We start from the raw sequence: 13,986 nt of genomic DNA, 5'->3' as shown, positions 1-13,986 counted from the left end.
TCACTGTTTCATGTCTAAAATCACCTTTCTACTCATTTCAACCTAATTTTTATGCTATATCCTTCAAGGTCAACTCTAGTCAAACTGGGGCATTTTATCAATTTTTTTATAGTCATTCTTGGGCTCTAATCATCTATCTGTCATCTTGGACATTGCTATATTCTCAATTTTCTCCTATCTAGCTTTTTCCTATGTCCCCTTACCTCATTTTGATTTCGATCCCGAGGGGGCAGAAATACTCTATTGCTGATTGTTACAACTATCTATTTCTTAGGAGCATTTGTTTGACCTTATCACTTGCTTTCTATCTATTTGCTTTGCTAGTTGTTAGAATTCTTTTTAGATCCTAACATCATCTTCCTAGTGTTCAGTACTACTGCTATCAGGCTGTGCATTCAGGACTTGCTATCTATTTCTGCATTTCACTCTTCGAAATTAGAAATCTATATCTACCACTACCTACTTGGCTTTCTATTTTCTTTGACATAATTTGTTCCCAGATTGATCACGCATTAGTCAAAGAGGGGCAAATGTAATCACCTAAAAATGGTCATCTAGACTATTAGCCCCCTTTTCAACATTTTGGCTAAATTAATTCAATCATTTACCTAGACCAAATTGCTAATAATCAATTTATTTGATTATAACCTATAGTTTCACTATGCTATCCTAAGTTCATTATTTGATTAAAAGAACATGTCCCCTTTTAATTAAATAAAACACCCCATTCTTCTAACCCACTTAAAGTGCACACATAAAGTCCTTTTTCTATTTTACAATTAAAACAAAAGGCTTGTGAGACTTTTGTCTTATGTGACAAGTCAACTTATATTCTATTGGTTGACTTGTGTGTGCACATGGATCACTCCTCTTTTCAAATTCCACTGTTGATCATCCATCATCTTCATCTTGATCTCTACCGTCTGTACGACTTTAAAAGGGAGAGAGCTTTCCCCCTCAAATCATCCATCCTCATTTTGAATATTGTTATGCTGCAAGTTTTCTAATAGGTTTCTTTGGAGTTTTGTGGAGAACTTCTATTTCTTGTCTACATTCTCTCATCCATGGCATTCTAGCTTAGCTTAGCTTTCATTTTTACATGTAGCTTAAATCATATAGTCTAATATTTGGATTGTAACACTCTCATACATGCTTAGCATAGCTACACTTTACATTTCATTCTAGCTTAATCTTCTTTGCATTGCATCTTTGAGGAACTCCTTGGGACATTTGCATTCTTGCATCTTGTCTTTGGAACCTCCCATTGCATGGTTTACTAGCAAGAAGAGTATCTTTAAGGCTCATCTGAGAGCTTTCTTATTCTTAAAATATGCTCTCTTGCACTTCGTGGATAGGGAGCTCTAAGCTAGCATCCAAGCATTTTGAACTCATGGAATCATTTGGATAGAAGGGTTTAGAGTGGGACACTTTCGAGTGTACATTTTTGAGTGTACATTTTTTCGAGTGTAAATACTCTATTGCTGATTTTTATAGCTATCTATTTCTTAGGAGCATTTTTTTGACCTTATCACTTGTTCTTGATCTATCTACTTTTCTAAGTGTTAGCATTCTTCTTGAATTCTGACATCATCTTTTCCTAGTGTTTAGTACTACCACTATCAGGATGTACATTTAGGACTCCCTATCTTTTTCTACATTTTGTTCTTCAAAATCAGATATCTATATCTATCACTATCTAGTTGTCTTTCTATTTTCTTTGACATAATGTGTTCCTAGATCGATCACGCATTAGTCAAAGAGGGGAAAATGTAATCACCTAAAAATGGTCATCTAGACTATTAGCCCCCTTTTCAACATTTTGGCTAAATTAATTCAATCATTTACCTAGACCAAATTGCTAATAATCAATTTATGTGATTATAACCTATAGTTTGACTATGCTATCCTAAGTTCATTATTTGATTAAAAGAACATGTCTCCTTTTAATTAAATAAAAGACCCCATTCTTCTAACCCACTTAAAGTGCACACATAAAGTCCTTTTTCTATTTTACAATTAAAACAAAAGGCTTGTGAGACTTTTTTCTTGTGTGACAAGTCAACTTATATTCTATTGGTTGACTTGTGTGTGCACATGGATCACTCCTCTTTTCAAAATCCACCATTGATCATCCATCATCTTCATCTTGTTCTCTACCATTTGTATGACTTTAAAAGGGAGAGAACTTTCCCCCTCAAATCAGCCATCCATTTTTTGAGTATTGTCATGCTGCAAGTTTTCTAATAGGTTTCTTTGGAGCTTTGTGGAGAACTTCTATTTCTTGTCTACATTCTCTCATACCATAGCATTTTAGCTTAGATTCATGTTGCATGTTAGTTTAGCTTCTATTTTGTAATAATCTATCTCACATAGCTTAATATTTGGATTGTAACACTCTCATCCATGCTTAGAATAGCTGCACTTTTCATATTCATTCTAGTTTAATCTTTAGTTGCATTGCATTCTTGAGAAACTCCTTGGGACATTTTCATTCTTGCATCTTTTCTTTGGAACCTCCCATTGCATGGTTTACTAGCAAGAAGAGTATCTCTAAGGCTCATCTGAGAGCTTTCTTATTTTTGAAATATACTCTCTTGCACTCCATGGATAGGAAGCTCTAAGCTGGCATTCGAACATTCCAAACTCACAGAATCATTTGGATAGAAGGATTTAGAGTGAGACACAATTTGAGTGTACACATACAACCTTAAGGGGATGCAAAAGGGTCTAAGTTCTTTGTTAATAGACCTCAAAACATTATAGATTATAGAGATAGGAGATGAGAATCAGAATGAAACTAAGAAGATTCTTGCTCATTTGTATTCATTTCTTTAAAAAAATACATTCATATGCATGTAAATAACTCATGAAACCACTAAATAGGTTAGAAATATCTATATTAGCTTAACTACTACTATTCATACAAGAGAAATATGCTAAAGAATGGTATCACCATCATGAAAACATATCAAACATTGGAACCCTTGTATCACAATACTAAGAAAAATGTAGATTGGAACCCCCATGGTATCTTAGCAGTGAGAATTTTTTTCCAAAACTGGAACCAAATGGCCTCAGTATAAAAAATTGGAACCCATATAATGAATTAGAAAGAGAGAGATATAGGAAAAGAATGAAATCCTAGATCTGATATGGAAGTGACATGTGTCCACTCAAATCTTCATTCCTTGTTGTTGTAAAACATCTCTCATCTTTCTATAATTGGAATATGATATTATTCACATCATTGTTATGTAAGAAACATGAAATATCTCTTCTTTAATGATGAAAACCCTTGTGTTGTCAAAATATTTGAAATGCTGATAAAATCTCCATTTAATTGACTTGGAGATGACAAAATTTGTCCCTAACTACATTATTATTACCTCTTATGTTCATCTAACTCACTAGCTCACTAAAAATCAAATATGAATTGTCCTATCTAAAGGAAACTAAAAAATGGATACCTAAGAAAATCCTTAAATAAATTGAACCAGTGGCTTCCTATGTGAAAATAAATTTCAAAAATTGAAAGTTTGTTCTCTCTCATTCCAATGATATATAGTATTTCTATATTGGCACATAAAAAATGCCTAGAATTTCATTTTGAAAATCAAGCTCCCTAGCAAGGATCTTAGGTTTGCATCTTAGCATATATTCAATTTTAACCTAAAGTTAAAACTTAAAATTTAAATAAAAATTTATTTAAAGCCCTCTACTTTTGATTTTACTAGGAAGAAATTAATAAAATATTAAATTTTCACTTATGAAATATTCTACCATTTTTCCATTTGGGTCAAACCTATTTGACTAATTTATGACACATGTCATATTGTGATTCACCTAATTTCTACATAGTCATTTGACACCTGCCACCTAAATTCCATATGTCACTATCCCATTGGTCCTTATTTTTCCATGTAGCAATCACCATGTCTCCAGCCTACTCAGCACATTGCTACATCATCGTGACACAATGCACCTCTTGCGATGTCATCCAACCATGTCATCACCTTGTCATAGTGCCACATCATCCTACCACATTATTGGTCACTCTCCACCTCAACATAGTGCCACATTATCATGACATAGTGACATTATGATACATGGCACTATCTACCATGCCATCACCTCAAGAAGCCTACCACATCATGAGTCCTCTAACACATGTCATTCTATGATTCATCCTTGACTACCATGTGTCTCTTGCTAGTTGGTTCATACAAGTTTAGTCAATTCAACATCATCATTTTCTATCAAAATTTGTTTCCCTCTCCAAACTAGCCATAGGTGGGCTCCTCACACTAAGGTTCTAGCTTTAAAGGTTTGTGTCTTTAAGAAACTTTAATAGGTTAGCATTTTCTTATTTAAGCAAAAAAAAATTGCTCCTTCAGTGTCAATGTGGGACTATGTGCCTTTGGTATATTTTCAAATTTTTGCTATAGGCTGCATGATTTCTTCTTCCATTAGCATTCACATCTTCAATATGGAGTGCTACATGACCTTTCTTCTATCTAGTGCCTCCAGCTAAAATAATGAATGACTTCCTCATCACAATCTTCCTAACATAAAATAAATTGCATCATTCATTTCCTTCATGCTCATTGTCATCAAACTTCTTTAATATTATAGTAAGTAGGTCACATGTATTCTATATTAACATCAGGTTAAAAAGAACGGGCACTCAAGGGACAAAGAAACTATTCAATCTAGCCTTTGAAATACACATGCTCCTCCATTTTTAAAGTTTGTTCTCCATGTTGAGATCTATTGTGGGACTGGCAAGGTGTACAACATTATAGTATTTACATAAACTAGTGAACACTCCACTTAATCAATCACTAGACACTATTTAAAATTATTGGAGTAGACTTGTGTTAAGCTCTTCTTCCTTGCATCTAGTGGCAGATAAGATTCTCTCCAATCATTGAGACTTTCATATAGGAGACCTAGTGAGTTATGATGACCTGAGCTCAAATTTAAAACCATGCCCCATTTTTTCTTCTTTCCTTCTGCAATTTTTGACCATTCATTCCTCATCACATTTCAAACTACTCACTTTCAAAAAAAAAAACCACCCTAGACATGGCATGTGAGCAGACTGCAAGAGGAAGCTACTCCTTATGTTCATTCTTTTATTTCAAAACTATTGTTGCCTCCCTCTATGCCCTTAATGAATGTGGATGAAATATGTTGGGAGTAAAAATGGATGGGGTTTAGGTCAAGATAAAAAAAACTAAATTGCCTCCATCTAGTTATAGTTGTGCCACCTCTATTTCACTTTATGGCTTTCCTACCAGTCTATCAAACTTGTATTTGAATCTTTGGATAGATCCTAAGAGCACCTTGGTTGGAATAAATATATATAACATGAGATATAGATTGGTCCAATTTCACATCCAATCCTTCCTTCAAGCTATTTTAATATCATCACCCCCTTATTTTGAGAATTGATTACTTAGTTTGCAATACCAAATTTCAATCTGATGCCTCAACACCTAAATCAAAATATACACACAAATAAATTACATCTAAACTATTCATTAGAGAAAATGTAAATCTGTAGCTTCTTTCATTTTTGAATGTCTCCAATAAATGGGATCCTTCCATGAAAAAACAATACAATCCATTGAATCCTTTTTTAGAGGAAATCCTTATTTGTATGGTATACTCCACATTATGTTCGAATGAATTTTTTGGAGTTTAACCATGGTTTTTGGATGTCTTTAATACCCATCTTCATTTTCATGCTATCCTTAACAATATATTTTTGATCTGATAACATCAGTCGGGCCCCAAAATAGGTCTGACTAAAATTTTAAAAAATCATTTTCAAAAAATTGAACTATCAAATTAATCCATTAATCATTTGATACTAATTTGATTAAAATTCAATCACTATCACATCATTTAAAACTAATCTCCAAACTTTCCTACAAACTACTAGTTTTGTGCCAAGAGGTCCTTTGACTAGCTTTAAAAACTAACTAAAACATTTGATCAGGCCCTAAGATCTGATATACTACTTCTTTGTTTCACCTTCTTGTATCCTATCAAATCTCATCTCATGAAAAATTGTTAGTCAAAAGATATTGACCATCAAAGTTTCCTTTTCAAAACTACCTGCAAGCAAACATGTTAGAAAGCCATAAAACACATTCAGATTTGGCTTTGAAAGTAGGGAAAATTGACACTTGGGGGCACAAAAATTGGGGCATTGGTTCAATATCATGAGGAGAGTGAACCCATGATATGGGCTCATGATTAATAATAGAACAAATTTAGTGAGTAGTCAAAGTGGGCTACTTAGATTTGTAGAACTGGGAACACTAGTAGAAAAGTGATTTTCTTAATGGAAAGGACCTAGGAAAGTGTGTAGACAGATTCATCAGAGCTTGCAAACTAGCACACTTAAAGAATTTTTGGAGTAGAATACAATAGTACAATCCATTTGGTTTAGGAAATCATAGGTTTAGAGTTATTACATCCTGAACAAGGGTACCAATCAGTCTACCCTTTGACACTAATAAAACATTACAAATTGCATTTGGAATTGCATTCAAAAATTGATCAAAAAGATTTTTCATAAGTTCAAAATTGAAACATAATAGGTCTTTGATCTTGAGAATGCAATGCAAAAGGATTTTTCTTGTTTTGTTCAATTGGGTCATAGTTATAATTTGTCAAATAGGGCCTCCCAAAATTATAAACAATTTGCATCGGCATGACAACAATAAACAACCAACTTTGAGGAATTTAAAACCTAGTCAAAACATTTTTAAATGACTTGAAATAAAAAATATAGGTTCTTTGATATGAATACTAAACACTCTTAAATTAGTGAGTCATGAAACATAACCAAGTACAAGATATTCAATAGAAAACTAGGCCTCCTGTCATTGTTTGACACTTTGACAAAAATACAGATTTAGACATTGCTCAAAATGGAATTTCACGGAATGACTCAAAATGGAAATTTATCCTCACAAGAAATATGAATATAATTAATGCAAGGTTTTAGAAACATTAAACACATTTTAGGCCTCAAAAGGATAGCCAGGTACACATGCATTACATGTTCTTTAAAGGGCTCAAAATCTTGGAATGGTACTCAAATTGAGAAGACAAATTTGAGTGGCAATGGTAGCTTTGATTGAGGATGCATGTCCCTTGCAGGAATGGAAAGGATCTTAGAATTACTAGAATAGGAAGACCACACACCCTCTCTCAAACACCTTATTTAAAGCAAGGAAATCTACTCCTAAACTATACAAATGATGGCCCTGGGCCACTCAAACTTTTCAAAACTTCTTATCTCTATCATAGATCTAATTTTCATCTATAATTTTATGAGGTAAGCTAACATTCTAACTCCCATCAATTTCACTAATTAGATTAGCACTCTAAATCAACTCATCTGGAAAAACAAAATGTATGTCTTCAATTTCATAATGCATGTACAAATTAGCATTAACTTCTACAACATGCTTGCTAGAGTAAATAATTAATTAATTGTTAATTATTTATTCTATTACTTAAGCTTACTTAGGTAAATGCATTTATTTAATATTTTGTATTTAATGCATGTTGTGGTTAGTTGTTGACAACATGGGAGTTTGTTCCCTTCTAGCATGTTTCACCTTTTGTGGATATGTGCTGAGTTGTCATCCTTATCTTCTACCACCTTCTAGCTTGTTCTACAAGCTTCCTTGAGGTCTTTATAAGTGACCTCTCCCTCTTTGTATTTTCATAAGGCATTGTGCATATTGTAAATACATTTCTTCTTGTGTTTGCATACATGTTGTCTCTCATGTTCATTTAGGGTTTTTCCCTTGCTCCACGCTCTTCTCTTCTTGGCTTCTCTTTGATAGGTTTTCACATGCAGGTGATCTTGGGCGTCTTTGGAGTTAGCTTTCATCAAATCCAACATGGTATCAGAGCCTTCCTACTGCTACTTGGTTGAAGGATTTTTGACACCGTGATTTGAAGTCACAAACCCTAGTTTGTTTGTGCATTTTTTCTTCAAATTAGGGGATCAAAATTTTTTTGGAGCACATTGGGCCCAAACTAACACCACCATTGGATTTGAAAGGCTATTTGTAGTTAGGATTCATATAAAGCTTTTCAATTTTGTAGACAGAGGTCTGGGAGGCAAAATGTTTTTAGTTGCAAACCCTTGTCGTATGGTCGTACGGATGCAGTGCATTAAAAAAAAAATTTTAAAATTTTGTTTTAGGGTCGTGCCACCACGGCTCCACCCAGCAGCCACCATGGGGCCACCCATGCTCTACCTACACCAATAGATCTACCTTTGCAATGCCTAAGTGTCTCCCTTGGCGTAGGTGTCGCCCTCCTGCGCCGCTCTACCAACTCTCCTACTCCTCCGTTGGTGCTCATTCGGAAGTCTCCACTTTACCACTGCCTCCCCATCAACCAACCTACATGTCAGCTTCATGCCCTATCAGCCTTTTTTCATAGTCATCACCTCGTCACACACATTCTAAGCATGACATGTGGTAGGCATGACACGTGGTAGGCATGCCACATGGCACATTAACATGTGGCCCCTGCCATGCCATCTCCTCTACCATGTGGCTACCACATGGCCTTTTTTTCTGTGATGAGCCATAGGATGTCAAATTTAAGGTAGTGGACTAATGACATCAGCATGTTGTCACTGCATCAACCAACCTTGCACATCTCTAGGGTCACTTTTGGACCTACCTTTGGTTTTTTGGCCATAACTTGAGCATACAGAGGTATTTTTATGATCTAAAAGAAGCACCAAAAAGTTGGTTTTGAGATGGAGACTTTGGTGTAGGTATTTTTAGGTTTTGATGGTTTTTTATTGCCCATTTTTCAGTTAAAGTTTGGAGTTTTTTTTTTTACTTCAGCATGCATATCTTTTGCGTCCCATGCCCATCTTTCGAAAACTTTATATTTTTGGAAAGTTGGTTTTTTCACCTTTTCAAAAATGTGGTCCTTTTTCTTTGTTTTTGGCCCATGCTCTTTCTATCATAGTTTTGGCATTTTTTCTATATAGTGGATATCTTGAGTGTTTTAGGCCCGGGGATCATTTTTCTATCATGGATTCTCTTATTTTTGGCTGTACTTTCCTTTTTTTAGCTCATTTTTAGTTTTGATCATTTTAGCTATCATTTTGAAGCACTTTTACATATCACACTAAGATAAAGTGCCACTTTTGCATTTCGGGAATCATGAATGTTGTTTTGAGTTAGTTGTACATGCACTTTTTTCATAAAGCACCATGGGGGGATAGTTGTTTGTTGTTTTAGGCATTCTCCCTTTGTCAAGTGAGTGTCCCTTCCATGACATTAGCCCCATGCAGAGTCAGTTTGACCATGTCTTTATAGGTGTCTGTACCTCTTTCCCTATCTTGTCGTTCTTGGTTCGTTTGCAGGAGACTTTGGACCACCTTCTCAGTTGCCTATCATCACACCCTATCTGCATTAATGGGGGGTTATGTTGTTGTTCTAATGCATCTGTGGTTTGATGGTTCAATAGTGTGAACTATGTATTTAGTTGTTGATCTTATATACAAGGCGATTGTAGTGGCTAGCTACCTATACATTTCGGTAAGATGGATCATCTACCATATAGACACGCTTGGTTCATGCCTTCTTCTTCCATGGAGGTTTTTTAGATCAGTAGTTTGACAAATTTTGTGGCTTCTTCATGCTTCAGTGATGCTTCTTGATGATCATTCTTTGTTCCTATTTTAGGGGATATTTCCCTAGTTGGAGACTTCTTCAGTTCTTCACTAGGTTCTTACCTCTTTTTGGGGGAGGTTTTTTCCCATGTGGTTTTCTCTCTTTCCTCATTTACAAAGGTTGCATTTTTTTGCATTGTACTTGGGTACTTAACATGGCCTTGTTTTCAAGACCCATTCTACATTTCATCTTAGTTTTGTGAGCTTAAGGCATTTCCCTAAGTTGCACTTAAGGGGGGGTGTTAGAGTAAATAATTAATTAATTGTTAATTATTTATTCTATTACTTAAGCTTACTTAGGTAAATGCATTTATTTAATATTTTGTATTTAATGCATGTTGTGGTTAGTTGTTGACAACACGGGAGTTTGTTCCCTTCTAGCATGTTCCACCTTTTGTGGATATGTGTTGAGTTGTCATCCTTATCTTCTACCACCTTCTAGCTTGTTCTACAAGCTTCTTTGAGGTCTTTATAAGTGACCTCTCCCTCTTTATATTTTCATAAGGCATTGTGCATATTGTAAATACATTTCTTCTTGTGTTTGCATATATGTTGTCTCTCATGTCCGTTTAGGGTTTTTCCCTTGCTTTATGCTCTTCTCTCCTTGGCTTCTCTTTGACAGGTTTTTGCATGTATGTGATCTTGGGCATCTTCGGAGTTGGCTTTCATCAACTCCAACAATGCTCACTATAAAAATATTGATTAGCATGCTCATGTAAACTAGAATCAATATGAAAAATATCATCTACATATGACTTTTGTGTGCTATCAAAACAAAACACAAACAATTCATATTCTACTTTGTTCAAAAAGTTGCATGTGTCAAAATTTTGTAACTCACCTTGTGTATTTAGGTGTAGGGAGTATGTGAAATCTATTCACTACCTACTTGTAGTCATGTTACTCATCAAATCAGATTTATCTTTTGCTGCAATCTCTTCATACTCAAATAATTGATTAGTTACCAAGTATATATAAACTTATCTTGGAAGTGCTGATCTAAACTATGCTGATCACAATTATTTCTTCATCTAACAAATTGTCAAAATGAACATTGAACTTATCACTGCAAGACTTATCAGCACATAAAAGAAATCCATAGTTGGATTGACAACTTTCACTATTTTCATCTTCATCACATGAAACATCAAAATAGATTGCAACACTATTAACAACATGAGAAAAATCTGAAATAGCATCAAACTTCCCATCACTAATATCCTTTGCATCTAACAAGTCATCATGTGTAATGACATTTGAGTATTGTCATATGCACCTCTAAAATCTAACAAAGATTTTTTGGATTCTACATCTCTTTCCACATCAAAATTTTGGGAAGCAACTTGACTAAATGAAAAAATGTTATGAGGGAAAATATCAGCATCCTTAAAAAAACTTACATGTTTTTCAAAATCATGAGCCAATGAAATTGAAAGTTCATTAGGGCTCAAGAAGACTGCCTCACAAATCTTCTCCTCTTTTTTGTGATTATTATTCAGATGACAAAGAATTCATAAGAGATAAAAATTAGTATAACAATCTAAAACATCATAAACATTACAACATTCATTATCATTATGGAAAGAACTACCTCTACTACTTTTATGCAATTCCTCAACTTCATATTTAGTACAACAAGGTTCATTTTCACTTTCATATCCATCTTCCTCATGTTGAATGCAATCATCTGATTCATTAGCATTTGAATCCACCTCTTCACACTTGGAAGATACATTATCACTATATATAGATTCATTATATTCATTACTACCTTGACTTTCAGCACACCCATTATTATCATTAGAAGATATAACATGGACTATGTAATTATCACTTTCCATCTCCTTAATGAATCTTTTAACTTGAAAAAACTCTTGTAATCTTATAGGTGTTGGTAAATTAACTTAATCATGCACTAGAACATCAAGGAAAGCACTAGGCAAGGAAGATTCCTCGGGTCTAGAATGAAAAGACATCTTGCTAATTACTAATTTAAGCTTTAGATAACATTGTTTGACATTTAGACCTTGAGTACTTCCTACTTCAATTCTTACGATGTTGACAATCTTATTGTAGATCCAATCATTCAACATAGCAATGTTGTTAACCATAGTCTCCAAACTTTCAAAACTTGGAAAACTAATCTCAAATGTGAGATCTGACTTCATCTTAAAATAAAAGTTCTACCTCTTTCTTCTAGTGCTGAAAATGACTGAGATTAGTTTGCCAAGTTTTGAAAGTTTGGAGACTAAAATGATGTTCATTTTCATCAAAGTTTGGAAACTAATCCATGAAAATGAAAATCATGAACAACTAAATGCCTTAGGTGTTTATGAAAGACTTTGATCTACTGATTTGACATGGGTGCATATTGAAAATCGTTCACATCATTGATTAAACTTTGTAGAGCTACCACCTTGTTGCAAGAGGATAAAGAAATCATTGTTATGATTTAATTTTTAACACTTCTATTTCTCATAACAATAGATGTAACAACACCTTAAAACTTATCAAGAATTTATACTTCTCTTTCAAGAAACTATCAAAAGCTTCAGATCTACCCATTTAATTTTAAATCCCTTCAAAATATTGAAATGAAATCAACTAGGAAACAACTGGTACAGAGATTTAGGGTCGCCACTTACACTTCTGAGAAATAAAATATAATTTTTCAGTTGACAAATCTAAACTAGACCTTCAAATGTAGGAGAAATGAAAATCATCAAACCACTTTTGTAGACTTACAAACTTGAAAAAGAGAAAAAACTGATGTTCATTCTTGACTCTAATTTTACAATAGCACTTTGAAAACAAAATCTAGCTAAATTGATTGAAGGTAACTCTCTTGACAATGCAATTTATGCTCAACCTTCAAAGCTACTATTGCAAATGGATAAAAAATTACTAGGGTTCATGACTTGGAATAAGAAACTAGAAAGAACATCAGAAAACTTACTATTACAACTTTCTCATGCACTTCTTCTACTATATTGATTCTTCTTTGTTTTAAAAAAATTCCAAGGTTTTTCTATTATTCAAACTCCATACAATCCCTAGGAGAGTCACCATTTTGTTGGTTTTTTGTAACATCATGGTTTCAAATTACTCTGATGAGAAGAAAATACATCTAGGAGTAGCTACTTCCCATCCTTATTATATCATTTCAAACATTGGGCTAACTATAAGGCTAAACCCTTCTTCTACTTCAAGCTCTGCAAAACCTCGGTGGGTGGACCTTAGAGTCACTTATATGATAACTAGTGCCAAAATTTATACTTGAATCTAACAAAGAAGATAAAATCCTTAATCGTCTAACACTTATGCAAATATCCTAGACATGAAATCACTAATGACATGACCTAAGAAATTGATAAGCTAAGTGAGGGCATCCTTTAATCTCTTAAATGGAAAGGGAAATGGATGATTATAATTTTGATTTCAGAAAATCTCCAAAATATGCAACAATAAGAACAAGTTGATCTTGTAGTTGATTAATGCCTTATCTATTGGGAAATTTCATGAATTACACACATACATCTATGATATTACTAACATATCTATACATCAAGATATCAAATCTATCTTATCACATTGTAAATCAAACATAGGTGTTCATAAAGACCTCATTCTCATGAAACATCCTTCTCAAATAACTAGCCACCCTATCAAATACATCAAGCATTTACTTGGCCCTTTCTTCCAATAGCAAGATATATCAAACATACAACCTTAAGGGGATGTAAAAGGGTCTAAGTTCTTTATTATTAAACCTCAAAACACTATAGATTATTGTGATAGGAGACAAGAATTAGAATCTTATTTGTATTCATTTCTTTGAAACTATACATTTGGATGCATATCATGAAACCACTAAATAGATTAGAACTATCTATATTAGCTAAACTATTGTTGTTTATAAAAGAGAAATATGTTGAAAGGGTATCATATTCATGAAAACATATCAATAGTTGGAAACCTGGTACCAAAATACTAAGAAAACTCTAGATTGGAACCCTTATGGTATCTTAGCAATGATAATTTTTTTTCAAAAAATAGAACCAACTGGTCTCACAATAAAAAATTGGAACCCATACAATGAATCAGAAAGACAAAGATATAGGAAAAGAATGAAATCTCGGATCTAATCTTGAAGTGACATGTGTCCACTTGAATCTTCATTCCCTATTATTGTAAAACATCTCTCATCTTTCTATAAGTGAAATCTAATATGATGCTCATCATTGTTATGTAACAAA

The sequence above is a fragment of the Cupressus sempervirens genome, chromosome 6 (genome assembly GCF_028749045.1).
Source record: "Cupressus sempervirens isolate cs-2001-9-10 chromosome 6, ASM2874904v1, whole genome shotgun sequence".
In the NCBI taxonomy this organism is placed as follows: domain Eukaryota; kingdom Viridiplantae; phylum Streptophyta; class Pinopsida; order Cupressales; family Cupressaceae; genus Cupressus; species Cupressus sempervirens.
Note: the sequence above shows the minus strand (reverse complement) of the source record.